The 15365-nt window shown below is 45.7% G+C and overlaps 1 long non-coding RNA gene across 1 annotated transcript; it reads left to right on the forward strand.

Moving 5' to 3' along the window:
- Nucleotides 1-3259: 3259 nt before the first annotated feature.
- On the forward strand, nucleotides 3260-8740 carry LOC127968980 (uncharacterized). Its single transcript, XR_008156197.1, has 2 exons — nucleotides 3260-3400; nucleotides 6096-8740. It is a non-coding gene; the product is annotated as an uncharacterized LOC127968980 (long non-coding RNA).
- The last annotated feature ends 6625 nt before the right edge of the window (nucleotides 8741-15365 follow it).

The following is a 15365-nucleotide window of genomic DNA, read 5'->3' on the forward strand; positions in this document are numbered from 1 at the left end:
TTAACATTGTTGCTAGTGGCGTTTTTAAATGACATTTATTTATGTCCATTGCGGTGTTAATTGGGTTTCATTTCCTTTTCTGTCTTGTTGTTTTACAGTGAGCAGTAACGTTAGGCCTAACGTACATAACGTAGTCTAATGGAGTTAGGTTAAGTCCGTATAATGTCTCTTATAAAGTCCTAAATAGCAACATAAATGAAGATTAATATAGCATAATACAATACCTCGGCTACACACGCTTATCAAATCTCGTTATCATTAATGTATGGCTGTTCATAACTGATAGTTTTCTCTTGACTGTATAGTTAATTTGTATGTATATTCATTCATACAAACCTATATAATATTTAAGTGATAATTTCTTTTTCCTCCCTTATCCATTCTCAGATATTAAACCATATACCATATATTATTATTTTTTTCAACTTTAGTTTTAATCGATTAACATAATGTTTGTCTTCTCTCTTTTGAGTATTTATTGCCATCTAGTCCTGATAGCAGAGTTAAGGTCCTGTCTCAATCCTGTACTGCTGAAGCAGCTGATTCGGGTCTTCAGGATCACCACACACTTCGGACAGGTGTGTGTACAGGAGATAAACTGTGCAGGATGCTGGTCCTCCAGGACATCACTGTTGTAAGTGATCAACCTAGCAGTCATCCTGTGTCTCTTCTCAATGGTGTCAAAATAAAAATACATTTTAATTTGTATTGATATATGCAATATTTCACTGATATTCATTGATGTAAAGATTCACTAGGAACAGGTCACTGCATCTTTTGTAATGTAAGTACACTTTAATTTGTTTAAAGCTGCATATTCATGCATCAAGTTAAAGTCATTAGTTAATTTTTAAAGCGCTCATTTTTCCAAAAATGAAAGGTCTGTCATTTACTTATACCTGTATTACTTACTGTATTACAATAATAAGCTATTTTTTATCTGTGACTCAGACATCCTCTTGGGATAAAGTCTCAAACCCAGCGAACACTTGTCTCATTTAGTCATTCACACTCTGTCACTCTCTGTGTATCTCTGCTATCAGTAAAGCATACATTTATTATTAACATTAAAAAATGTTCCACAAAAAAAAACTATAAGTGCCCTGGGAGAATTCCCGAGGAGGAAATTTTGACATTGTTTAGGTTTATATATATATATATATATATATATATATATATATATATATATATATATATATATATATATATATATATATATATATATATATATATATTGTGACGAGTCAGCTGCCTCCTCCCTGATTATCACCGGCACCCCGTCCTAAATCGCCGCCCTTCACCAGGCTCCCGACTGGAGTGGGTGTGTGAGAGGAGGGGCGCTGGACGAGTCAGGGCTGCCGGCGTGTGATGGGGCACACCTGAAGGAAGTGGAGCCTCATTACCGCCGCTGTTTAAAAGCCCAACGCGCCTCTCCTCAGGAGACCGGTCTCTTCCCCGTGTATGCACACTGGTGTCCTCGTGGGTCCAGGAAGGGTGCGTTGAGGGACTCCCGCGCCACCAAGACGTGAGCTGCCGGACCCGCGATCCGGATGGGAACCGCACCCGTATACACGGCCGACGGGCCAGGATGCCGGGCCGTCCATCCCCTACCAGCGCCGCGGCCTACGAGAGAGACGCGGCCGCTAGGAGAAGCCGCCGCCCCTCGCGCCCCCGGACCGAGGAGGGGAGCGCGTGCGGCCGCCGGACTCCGCCCCTTACCTGGACCCTTCCTCGATGAACACTGCCCGACCCACACAAACCCCGCACCACGACGAGGACACCAGATTCCCTGTTATTTTGGACACTTTCCCCCTTTGGCCACTTTTGTTCCCTGTGTTTTATGATTTCTGTTAATAAAAGCCTCTCCGAGGCCTGACGCCACGCCCACTGTGTCTGTCTTGTGCTCCTCCCGTGACACTGGTGGAGAATGCGGGCAAGGCGGAGCCTAGACAGCGCAGTTGGGAAACGTTTGGTGACGTCACTCCCTCTCGCTTGCAAACGTTCGTGAGAACCCAGACTGGGACGGAGGAAAACTGGGGACAGCTTCCCAGCCACAAAAGGGGTAAGTGACTTCTGTTATTGTCATTTTACCCTGTGGTTGGTTGAGGCTGTCACTAAAACCCGGTTTCTCTGTCCCTGTTCTGGTGCGCTGCGAGAGGGAGGACCGCCCAGAGAGGAAGCCCCGCCCACTCCGACCGTTTGGAGCCTGGTTGAGGATGGTAGCACTCCCGTGTGGGCGGCGCCCTGATGACGGGGATGTCGCTTGGGAGGGGGAATGTGACAAGTCAGCTGCCTCCTCCCTGATTATCACCGGCACCCCGTCCTAAATCGCCGCCCTTCACCAGGCTCCCGACTGGAGTGGGTGTGTGAGAGGAGGGGCGCTGGACGAGTCAGGGCTGCCGGCGTGTGATGGGGCACACCTGAAGGAAGTGGAGCCTCATTACCGCCGCTGTTTAAAAGCCCAACGCGCCTCTCCTCAGGAGACCGGTCTCTTCCCCGTGTATGCACACTGGTGTCCTCGTGGGTCCAGGAAGGGTGCGTTGAGGGATTCCCGCGCCACCAAGACGTGAGCTGCCGGACCCGCGATCCGGATGGGAACCGCACCCGTATACACGGCCGACGGGCCAGGATGCCGGGCCGTCCATCCCCTACCAGCACCGCGGCCAACGAGAGAGACGCGGCCGCTAGGAGAAGCCGCCGCCCCTCGCGCCCCCGGACCGAGGAGGGGAGCGCGTGCGGCTGCCGGACTCCGCCCCTTACCTGGACCCTTCCTCGATGAACACTGCCCGACCCACACAAACCCCGCAGCACGACGAGGACACCAGATTCCCTGTTATTTTGGACACTTTCCCCCTTTGGCCACTTTTGTTCCCTGTGTTTTATGATTTCTGTTAATAAAAGCCTCTCCGAGGCCTGACGCCACGCCCACTGTGTCTGTCTTGTGCTCCTCCCGTGACACTGGTGGAGAATGCGGGCAAGGCGGAGCCTAGACAGCGCAGTTGGGAAACGCCTGGTGACGTCACTCCCTCTCGCTTGCAAACGTTCGTGAGAACCCAGACTGGGACGGAGGAAAACTGGGGACAGCTTCCCAGCCACAAAAGGGGTAAGTGACTTCTGTTATTGTCATTTTACCCTGTGGTTGGTTGAGGCTGTCACTAAAACCCGGTTTCTCTGTCCCTGTTCTGGTGCGCTGCGAGAGGGAGGACCGCCCAGAGAGGAAGCCCCGCCCATTCCGACCGTTTGGAGCCTGGTTGAGGATGGTAGCACTCCCGTGTGGGCGGCGCCCTGATGACGGGGATGTCGCTTGGGAGGGGGAATGTGACGAGTCAGCTGCCTCCTCCCTGATTATCACCGGCACCCCGTCCTAAATCGCCGCCCTTCACCAGGCTCCCGACTGGAAGTGGGTGTGTGAGAGGAGGGGCGCTGGACGAGTCAGGGCTGGCGGCGTGTGATGGGGCACACCTGAAGGCAGTGGAGCCTCATTACCGCCGCTGTTTAAAAGCCCAATGCGCCTCTCCTCAGGAGACCGATCTCTTCCCCGTGCATGCACACTGGTGTCCTTGTGGGTCCATGAAGGGTGCGTTGAGGGACTCCCGCGCCACCAAGACGTGAGCTGCCGGACCCGCGATCATATAAACCACATAAATATATTTAGTATATAAACATAAAATAACATTTTCTTAAATGTATACATGCATGTATAAATGTATACATGCATGTGTTTGTATTTATATCCATTTACATTTAGTTGTTTAGCAGACGCTTTTATCCAAAGCGACTCACAAATGAGGACAATGGAAGCAATCAAAAACAACAAAAGAGCAATGCTATAACAAGTCTCAGTTAGCTTAAACACAGTACATGTAGCAAGTTTAAAAATATATATATATTATACAATAAAAAGAAAACAGGTAGAATAGAGCAAGCTAGTGTTAGAGGCCTTTTTGCTTTTGTTTATTGTATAATAAATAAAAAGAAAATAGATAGAATGCAAAAAGAATAGAACAGTTAGTGTTATTTATTTATTTTGAGAAAACAAGTAAATTAATAGAGTTTAAGTCTAAATGGGGAACTTTTTTAAGAATAGAATTAGAATAGTGAGTGCTAAAGTTAGAGGGTCAAATAAAGATGGAAGAGATGTGTTTTAAGCCGATTCTTGAAGATGGCTAAGGACTGAGCTGCTCTGATTGAGTTGGGGAGGTCATTCAACCAGGAGGGAACATTTCATTTAAAAGTCTATAAAAGTGACACGCAAGCTTCTAGAAGCACATACGTCCAAAGTAATGCATTTAGGTAAAGGGGTGCAGAGCCAGTGTTGGTTTTGTATGCAAACATCAATACCTTGAATTGTATGTGAGCAGCAATTTGTAGCCAGTGCAAATTGATAAACATAAACACATAATAAATATACACAGCACACACATATATTATGTAAAAAATAAAAAAATAAATAAATGTATTTATTTATTTACGATTAATGATCGATCGCTTAATTATTAAATATTTCTGAAATGAAAAAGTAATATTTAATAATATAATGCATTAAATTTGCGTCAGCTCTTCGGCACGTGATTAATTCTAGACAATGAGAGCAGAAACTGCCGGAACTCTGCATAGTTAATGAGCTGTCATTCCGACTTCAACTGATAACGCCCAGCTCCGCTCAAGCTCAACCAGGTAAGCTTTTTAAATTTCTCAGTTAATTTCTTAATTTTTCATTACAATTTGTAAAATTAGACAAAATAGTTGTGAATTAATTATTTAATAGGAATTTTAATTTTGATTAACATTGTTGCTAGTGGCGTTTTTAAATGACATTTATTTATGTCCATTGCGGTGTTAATTGGGTTTCATTTCCTTTTCTGTCTTGTTGTTTTACAGTGAGCAGTAACGTTAGGCCTAACGTACATAACGTAGTCTAATGGAGTTAGGTTAAGTCCGTATAATGTCTCTTATAAAGTCCTAAATAGCAACATAAATGAAGATTAATATAGCATAATACAATACCTCGGCTACACACGCTTATCAAATCTCGTTATCATTAATGTATGGCTGTTCATAACTGATAGTTTTCTCTTGACTGTATAGTTAATTTGTATGTATATTCATTCATACAAACCTATATAATATTTAAGTGATAATTTCTTTTTCCTCCCTTATCCATTCTCAGATATTAAACCATATACCATATATTATTATTTTTTTCAACTTTAGTTTTAATCGATTAACATAATGTTTGTCTTCTCTCTTTTGAGTATTTATTGCCATCTAGTCCTGATAGCAGAGTTAAGGTCCTGTCTCAATCCTGTACTGCTGAAGCAGCTGATTCGGGTCTTCAGGATCACCACACACTTCGGACAGGTGTGTGTACAGGAGATAAACTGTGCAGGATGCTGGTCCTCCAGGACATCACTGTTGTAAGTGATCAACCTAGCAGTCATCCTGTGTCTCTTCTCAATGGTGTCAAAATAAAAATACATTTTAATTTGTATTGATATATGCAATATTTCACTGATATTCATTGATGTAAAGATTCACTAGGAACAGGTCACTGCATCTTTTGTAATGTAAGTACACTTTAATTTGTTTAAAGCTGCATATTCATGCATCAAGTTAAAGTCATTAGTTAATTTTTAAAGCGCTCATTTTTCCAAAAATGAAAGGTCTGTCATTTACTTATACCTGTATTACTTACTGTATTACAATAATAAGCTATTTTTTATCTGTGACTCAGACATCCTCTTGGGATAAAGTCTCAAACCCAGCGAACACTTGTCTCATTTAGTCATTCACACTCTGTCACTCTCTGTGTATCTCTGCTATCAGTAAAGCATACATTTATTATTAACATTAAAAAATGTTCCACAAAAAAAAACTATAAGTGCCCTGGGAGAATTCCCGAGGAGGAAATTTTGACATTGTTTAGGTTTATATATATATATATATATATATATATATATATATATATATATATATATATATATATATATATATATATATATATATATATATTGTGACGAGTCAGCTGCCTCCTCCCTGATTATCACCGGCACCCCGTCCTAAATCGCCGCCCTTCACCAGGCTCCCGACTGGAGTGGGTGTGTGAGAGGAGGGGCGCTGGACGAGTCAGGGCTGCCGGCGTGTGATGGGGCACACCTGAAGGAAGTGGAGCCTCATTACCGCCGCTGTTTAAAAGCCCAACGCGCCTCTCCTCAGGAGACCGGTCTCTTCCCCGTGTATGCACACTGGTGTCCTCGTGGGTCCAGGAAGGGTGCGTTGAGGGACTCCCGCGCCACCAAGACGTGAGCTGCCGGACCCGCGATCCGGATGGGAACCGCACCCGTATACACGGCCGACGGGCCAGGATGCCGGGCCGTCCATCCCCTACCAGCGCCGCGGCCTACGAGAGAGACGCGGCCGCTAGGAGAAGCCGCCGCCCCTCGCGCCCCCGGACCGAGGAGGGGAGCGCGTGCGGCCGCCGGACTCCGCCCCTTACCTGGACCCTTCCTCGATGAACACTGCCCGACCCACACAAACCCCGCACCACGACGAGGACACCAGATTCCCTGTTATTTTGGACACTTTCCCCCTTTGGCCACTTTTGTTCCCTGTGTTTTATGATTTCTGTTAATAAAAGCCTCTCCGAGGCCTGACGCCACGCCCACTGTGTCTGTCTTGTGCTCCTCCCGTGACACTGGTGGAGAATGCGGGCAAGGCGGAGCCTAGACAGCGCAGTTGGGAAACGTTTGGTGACGTCACTCCCTCTCGCTTGCAAACGTTCGTGAGAACCCAGACTGGGACGGAGGAAAACTGGGGACAGCTTCCCAGCCACAAAAGGGGTAAGTGACTTCTGTTATTGTCATTTTACCCTGTGGTTGGTTGAGGCTGTCACTAAAACCCGGTTTCTCTGTCCCTGTTCTGGTGCGCTGCGAGAGGGAGGACCGCCCAGAGAGGAAGCCCCGCCCACTCCGACCGTTTGGAGCCTGGTTGAGGATGGTAGCACTCCCGTGTGGGCGGCGCCCTGATGACGGGGATGTCGCTTGGGAGGGGGAATGTGACAAGTCAGCTGCCTCCTCCCTGATTATCACCGGCACCCCGTCCTAAATCGCCGCCCTTCACCAGGCTCCCGACTGGAGTGGGTGTGTGAGAGGAGGGGCGCTGGACGAGTCAGGGCTGCCGGCGTGTGATGGGGCACACCTGAAGGAAGTGGAGCCTCATTACCGCCGCTGTTTAAAAGCCCAACGCGCCTCTCCTCAGGAGACCGGTCTCTTCCCCGTGTATGCACACTGGTGTCCTCGTGGGTCCAGGAAGGGTGCGTTGAGGGATTCCCGCGCCACCAAGACGTGAGCTGCCGGACCCGCGATCCGGATGGGAACCGCACCCGTATACACGGCCGACGGGCCAGGATGCCGGGCCGTCCATCCCCTACCAGCACCGCGGCCAACGAGAGAGACGCGGCCGCTAGGAGAAGCCGCCGCCCCTCGCGCCCCCGGACCGAGGAGGGGAGCGCGTGCGGCTGCCGGACTCCGCCCCTTACCTGGACCCTTCCTCGATGAACACTGCCCGACCCACACAAACCCCGCAGCACGACGAGGACACCAGATTCCCTGTTATTTTGGACACTTTCCCCCTTTGGCCACTTTTGTTCCCTGTGTTTTATGATTTCTGTTAATAAAAGCCTCTCCGAGGCCTGACGCCACGCCCACTGTGTCTGTCTTGTGCTCCTCCCGTGACACTGGTGGAGAATGCGGGCAAGGCGGAGCCTAGACAGCGCAGTTGGGAAACGCCTGGTGACGTCACTCCCTCTCGCTTGCAAACGTTCGTGAGAACCCAGACTGGGACGGAGGAAAACTGGGGACAGCTTCCCAGCCACAAAAGGGGTAAGTGACTTCTGTTATTGTCATTTTACCCTGTGGTTGGTTGAGGCTGTCACTAAAACCCGGTTTCTCTGTCCCTGTTCTGGTGCGCTGCGAGAGGGAGGACCGCCCAGAGAGGAAGCCCCGCCCATTCCGACCGTTTGGAGCCTGGTTGAGGATGGTAGCACTCCCGTGTGGGCGGCGCCCTGATGACGGGGATGTCGCTTGGGAGGGGGAATGTGACGAGTCAGCTGCCTCCTCCCTGATTATCACCGGCACCCCGTCCTAAATCGCCGCCCTTCACCAGGCTCCCGACTGGAAGTGGGTGTGTGAGAGGAGGGGCGCTGGACGAGTCAGGGCTGGCGGCGTGTGATGGGGCACACCTGAAGGCAGTGGAGCCTCATTACCGCCGCTGTTTAAAAGCCCAACGCGCCTCTCCTCAGGAGACCGATCTCTTCCCCGTGCATGCACACTGGTGTCCTTGTGGGTCCATGAAGGGTGCGTTGAGGGACTCCCGCGCCACCAAGACGTGAGCTGCCGGACCCGCGATCCGGATGGGAACCGCACCCGTATACACGGCCGACGGGCCAGGATGCCGGGCCGTCCATCCCCTACCAGCGCCGCGGCCAACGAGAGAGACGCGGCCGCTAGGAGAAGCCGCCGCCCCTCGCGCCCCGGACCGAGGAGGGGAGCGCGTGCGGCCGCCGGACTCCGCCCCTTACCTGGACCCTTCCTCGATGAACACTGCCCGACCCACACAAACCCCGCAGCACGACGAGGACACCAGATTCCCTGTTATTTTGGACACTTTCCCCTTTTGGCCACTTTTCTTCCCTGTGTTTTATGATTTCTGTTAATAAAAGCCTCTCCGAGGCCTGACGCCACGCCTACTGTGTCTGTCTTGTGCTCCTCCCATGACAATATATATATATATATATATATATATATATATATATATATATATATATATATATATATATATATATACACATACACACACACATATTTACATTTTTATTGTTGTTTTCTTTGTCAGGTAGATGCTGGGATAAAAAGCAGCCATGCTACAGCATCTAAAATGGAGACTTCTATTAAAGTGGCTCTGTAACATAAGAGACTTGGGACGGTGGAAGGAGCAGAAGATCAGAGATCAGGCAGAGCTCTACTGGTGCCCCTTAGGGGATTGATTTATCTATAATCATCTATAATATCTACTTGTTTAGTAGTAATAAAATAAATAAATAAATAAATACTACTTGTTTAGTAGTAGTAGTTTATCTACTTGTTCATGTAGTAATGTTCTAATGAAGTTATAATTGGTCATTATTCTGTTTTATAAATCTATTGAATATATTCTAGTGTTCAATAGTTTGGGGTCAGAATGTTTTTTTTTTTCTTTAAGATAATACTTGTATTCATCAAGGGTGCATTAAACTCATAAAAAGCAACAGTAAAAACTTTTACATTGTTGGACAAAAATCCTATATAAAAAAATGCTGCTCTTTTAAAACCTCTAAAGTAACCTGAAAAAAAAAAAGATATTACTGTTTCCAAAAATGAAGCAGCACAACTGTTTTAGAGATAATAATAATAATAAAATAAAAAAGTTTATTGAGCACCAAAACAGAATATTTTAATAATTTCTTTTGTATTGTATGACAATTTTTTACGGTTATTTACAATTGTAATATTTCATAATGTTACTGCTTTAACTTATCAAATGTTTTGGTGAGCATAAGAGAATTGTTTCAAAAACATTAACAAATCTTACCTATCCTAAACTTTGAACTTTCTTCATTTATTACATGGCCGTGAATAAATCAAAGTATTTGAAATGTATGACTCTTTAATTTATTACTTCTACTTCTACTAAAAATTATTCTGCATGTGATTTAATAGTAATATTGCAGCATTCTGCAGGTACAAAGTTTTATTTGTTAAGGTCACAAAGGCCCTACACAGGTTTATGTCCACATTTCCCTCCAAAGTGTGGGCATAAACGCGCCCAAACGTGCCCCGCATTTCACGCAGGTATTGGGGCCCACAGTGGGCTGCCCACATGGGCAAGATTGTTTGCCCGCAGTGGGCCCACGCGGGCGCAATTTCCATGTAGTTTATGACTGCTTGCTTACTGTTGTATCCAGTATTTATTTATTTGATTATATTTATTTAGCTTTTCTAGTTCCCATATATCTATTCCAGCATGTTTTGATCTTCCTCATGACGTTTCATTAGCCTGTTTATGCTATTATACAAGCGTCGACGATTGTATAATCCCATGAACACGCTCATGAAACGTTATTATGAAAGTGTTCGTATTGACTGCTATTTTGTGTTAGTGTTGGTCTTCTGTACTGCAACGTATTGCGTTATTGTAGGATATAAAAGTTTCACGAGAACGCAGCGCATGTGACTCACCAGTCCATAGTTCACTGTCACGCCAGCTTCAGTGGCCCGTTATCAGAGGAGTGGCTGGACACCGCCGCGGATCCAAACCTTTTACTTTCTACTCTTATTATATTTTCAAGTTGTATTAATTCCGATCGACAGGTCCCATACGCAGTCTTATCTGCTCGCCAACTCGCTAAGCACGGGTTATCTGTTAAAGTTTCCTTCGCTTGACGAAACGTATGGCAAGCCGTTTTAGCATTTAATACTGAAACAAACAATATAAACCATTACAGAATTTGTCATGGTTTTAATGGTTCTAATGGGAATTCTGATGGTTTTAATGGACACTGTAATGGTCCCTTTTGGTCTCTATTGGTAATTTGCTTTCTTCTATTGATTGCATGCATTGTCTATTGGATACAATTAAGGACCTATAGAACACCTTTAGAAACATCTGGTGCTATCTACTGAACACCAGAATGAACCATTTTGACTCCAATAAACTTAGTAGTTTCTTTGGAAAACTGTAATGGTCCTAGTGGGTACTGCTGAAAATAAATAAATGAACACACAAACAATAGAAACCATTACAGAATTTGTAATGGTTTTAATGATTATAATGGGAATTCTGATGGTTTTAATGGACACTGTAATGGTCCCTGTTGGTCTCCATTGGTAATTTGCTTTCTTCTATTGGTGGCATTGTCACATACACACTCACACAGTGTATGGCTCTTATCTCTTAAGGTTTATTATGAGCAACAGTTAACACATCCGACACATATGGAAGTAAGTCAACATCTGCGACACACTCTACTAAAGTTGCCCTCTTGCATTACGTCATACACCCAAATGCCTTACGGGTAATGTAGTACATCCCAACAGATCTCCCCCCCAACAGAGATACATTTAAAGTGCAGAATGCAATCTTCATTTTAACAAAACTATCCCCACATAACTCATTAGTTAATATCAGTTAACTTATGAACCATAGCTAAAGGCCTGCTGGCCTTTCTGTAGCTAATCGTAGCTCCATGTAGCAGTTTTTTCCTCTAGAATCCTTATCTTACTATCAATCTCTGTTGTTTTTTTTTTTAAAGTGATAAAATATAACTTAATTCACACCATATTTCTGATATTACCGATTAACTTTATCAGATTAATTTTGATCGTTCACTTTTATTTTATATCCTTGAGTGCTGTACACCTGCATTGCGTTAGCACTCGTTAGCTTGTCATTAGCGTTTTCATTCAAACCTATCGCTGTTTTCTTTTCTCTTCTCTCTCGCTCCAGTTTTTCACAAGTACATCAAACAACTGTTTTAAGAATATTTCATCAAGCATGGTGAGTAATGGCTTCTCCTGCTATTGTTATTTGCACCTCTTGTCACATGTACAGTTCATCTATCTCTGTCGCAGACGAGGGATTCACATGTGATAAATGCAGGGAAATAGTTAGGCTGACAGAGAAGATTTCTGAATTAGAGACACACACCCAAACTTTAATTCAGGACAGTAAGAATGTTAGGGCTCTAGATACAGCTTTGAATGCATCTAGCTCATGGATTCCTGTACATTGTTCGGTTCCGGCAACAGGGCCCTGCAGCAGGGCAACTGGATGGGCAGCGTAGTCGTGGGTCAAAATACTGCTCTTCTGTTCCGATCAAAACATTAAACAGGTTCTCCCCATTCAGTGATGCACCCACTGAGAAACCTGATGAAAGTGCTCTAGTTATTGGTGATTCTATTGTACGGAACGTGAATATAGAGACACAAGCCACCATAGTCAAATGTTTACTGGGAGCCAGAGCGCCTGACATCTTGGCAAGTGCTGGCTAATGCTAAACGTAAATACAGTAAGATTGTTATTCATACCGGCGCTAAATATCACTAAATATAACATTAAAGAGGTTTGTGAACTTGCAAGCACGATGTCAGACACTGTAATATGCTCTGGTCCCCTCCCTGCTTACCATGGTGACGAGATGCATAGATTGTCATCACTCAATGGCTGGATCTAAGTGGTGCCCACAGAATAACAGGTTTCATAGGCAATTGGACGAGCTTTTGGGGCAGACCTGACCTGTTGAAAAGAGATGGTCTTCATCCCTCCTTGGGTGGCACCACTCTTTTCTCTAGAAATATGGCAAATAGTATTTGTGTTTATACTTGACTAATTGGGGCCCAGGTCAGGAAGCTGACAGACTTGCTAAACCGACTGTCTGCTAGCTGCCTCACGTAACAGAGGTCAGCTAATTCTCAGCACATAGAGACTCTTTCACCTACAGTACAGACCAAAAGTTTGGACACACCTTCTCATTCAAAGAGTTTTCTTTATTTTCATGACTATGAAAATTGTAGATTCTCACTGAAGGCATCAAAACTATGAATTAACACATGTGGAATCATATATGGAATTATATACATAACAAAAAAGTGTGAAACAACTGAAAATATGTCATTTTCTAGGTTCCTCAAAGTAGCAACCTTTTGCTTTGATTACTGCTTTGCACACTTTTGGCATTCTCTTGATGAGCTTCAAGAGGTAGTCACCTGAAATGGTCTTCCAACAGTCTTGAAGGAGTTCCCCGAGAGATGCTTAGCACTTGTTGGCCCTTTTGCGTTCTCTCTGCGGTCCAGCTCACCCCTAAACCATCTCGATTGGGTTCTGGTCCGGTGACTGTGGAGGCCAGGTCATCTGGCGCAGCACCCCATCACTCTCCTTCTTGGTCAAATAGCCCTTGATGCCTTCAGTGTGACTCTACAATTTTCATAGTAATGAAAATAAAGAAAACTCTTTGAATGAGAAGGTGTGTTCAAACTTTTGGTTTATATTGTAGATATCACACTATAGAGACTGTGTCTGTTCCCTGATTAACAATAAACAATAAGATTAACAATTTAATTGAGGTTCAACAAATAAAAAAATAGATGCAATACGGATAAACAAATGATAAAGCTTGGCTTATTGAATATCAGATCCCTTTCTACGAAAACACTTTTTGTAAATAATATGATCACTGATCATAATCTACATGTGCTCTGTTTGACAGAAATCTGGCTAAAACCTGATGATTATATTATTTTAAATGAGTCCACCCCCCAAGATTACTGTTATAAAGATGAGCCGCGTCTAAAAGGCAAAGGGGGAAGTGTTGCTTCAATTTATAACAACGTTTTCAGGATTTCTCAGAGGGCAGGCTTCAAGTATAACTCGTTTGAAGTAATGGTGCTTCATATAACATTATCCAGAGAAACAAATGTTAATGACAAATCCCCTGTTATGTTTGTACTGGCTACTGTATACAGGCCACCAGGGCATCATACAGACTTTATTAAAGAGTTTGGTGATTTTACATCCAAGTTAGTTCTGGCTGCAGATAAAGTTTTAATAGTTGGTGATTTTAATCTCCATGTTGATAATGAAAAAGATGCATTGGGATCAGCATTTATAGACATTCTGAACTCTATTGGGGTTAGACAACAACACGTTTCAGGACCTACTCATTGTGTCGGGTCTCGGGGCTAATGACCTGCCTTTTTGGTGTGTGTGTGTGTTTGTGTGTGTTTGGATCGCTTGTCAGCTCACCGCGTCTACCTGTTTGAGTTTTCCCCGCCCTCCTTGTTTCTGTGTTGTGAACCTTAATTGCTCGTCACCTGTTCCCCATGTTCTTCTAATTTTTTCCCTTTATCATTCCCTGTGTTTCTCTGTCTATTGTCAGACTGTTGTTACTCGTATCAATAGCTCCGATCTTCTAGCTGTTCTTGGCACTCACCTTGTTGTGTCTTGTCCTCAGGCTCCAGTGTGTTTAGCTGATTTCTCTGCCCCCTGTTCTTACAAAGCGCAGAGCTCTTGGAAGCTTCCAGTACTCATCACTCCGGTCTCAGCGGACATACGAAATACTGTGGAACGTTACTCATCAGCTTTGATTCATATGCTTCGACTATTCATCCAGTCACTACGAGTAATCCAGTGAAAGTGACTCATCTGCTCTGCCTCCTCTGCTTTAAATAAAGCCTTGTGTAAACCCGCATTTGAATCCTGCCCATTTCTCCTGACATAACAGTCTGACCAGATCATGGATTCAGCGGGATCTGATCCACTCCGCTTGGCTCTCGATCAGCAGGGAGCCTTGTTAGGACAGCATGCCACCCAGCTCGGCACCACCGCACGGGATGTGGACGCTCTCACTGCCCGAGTCTCCGAGCTCCTCGCACGGGTGGACGGTCTTCAGCGAGAGGCAACGTGCGGGTCCGTTCTTCACACCGGTATGTCCCACGAGCCCGAACCTCATGCCAACAATCCGCCAGTCTATGATGGCGATCCTAACGCCTGTCAAGCGTTCCTCTCCCAATGCTCGCTGGTGTTCGCTCTGCAGCCCCGGCGTTACGCAAATGAAGAGGCCAAAGTTGTGTACGTCCTTACACTTCTTTCGGGCTGTGCCCGCGAATGGGGAATTGGCGTATGGAGATTGTGGGCTTCCTGTTGTGCTACCTTCACGGATTTCAGTCAAGAGATGGCAAAATTATTTGATCGCTGAGCTCAGGGAGACGAGGTGGCGGCCCAGTTATCGCGTCTGACTCAGGGGAGGAGCTCTGTCACGGATTATGTCATCCAGTTCCAGACTTTAGCGGCAGCGTGTGGCTGGAATGAGAGCGCGCTGCGCGCCCGTTTTCTTGAGGGGTTGGATTTCGCCATTTCAGATGAACTCGTGGCCATAGAGCTCCCACGGGAATTGGATAATCTCATTAATCTCACGCTCCGTATTGAGGGCCGTCTCAGCCGCCGCCACAAACAACGGCAAATTCCCGCTCTGTGGCGCCACCTTGAGTCCTCTTCAGCCAGTTCTGCCGGCCGACAGCCCTCGGAGGAGGAGCCCATGCAGTTGGGTCGTTTACGGCTTACACCAAAACAGAAGCAGGAGCGTCTGTCGTCGGGGGCGTGTCTATACTGCGGTCACTTCGCTCTTCACTGTCCGTTAAAGGGCCAGGGTCCACCAGTGAGGCGGAGCGTCCTGGTGGGCACGGTTCTTAGTTCAAGCTCTCCTGCAGCACGGACTCAGCTGCCGTTCCAACTCTCTGTCCAGAGTCAATCTCACGCTGGACTCGCCCTGGTGG

The sequence above is a fragment of the Carassius gibelio genome, chromosome B12 (assembly GCF_023724105.1).
Source record: "Carassius gibelio isolate Cgi1373 ecotype wild population from Czech Republic chromosome B12, carGib1.2-hapl.c, whole genome shotgun sequence".
Taxonomy (NCBI): domain Eukaryota; kingdom Metazoa; phylum Chordata; class Actinopteri; order Cypriniformes; family Cyprinidae; genus Carassius; species Carassius gibelio.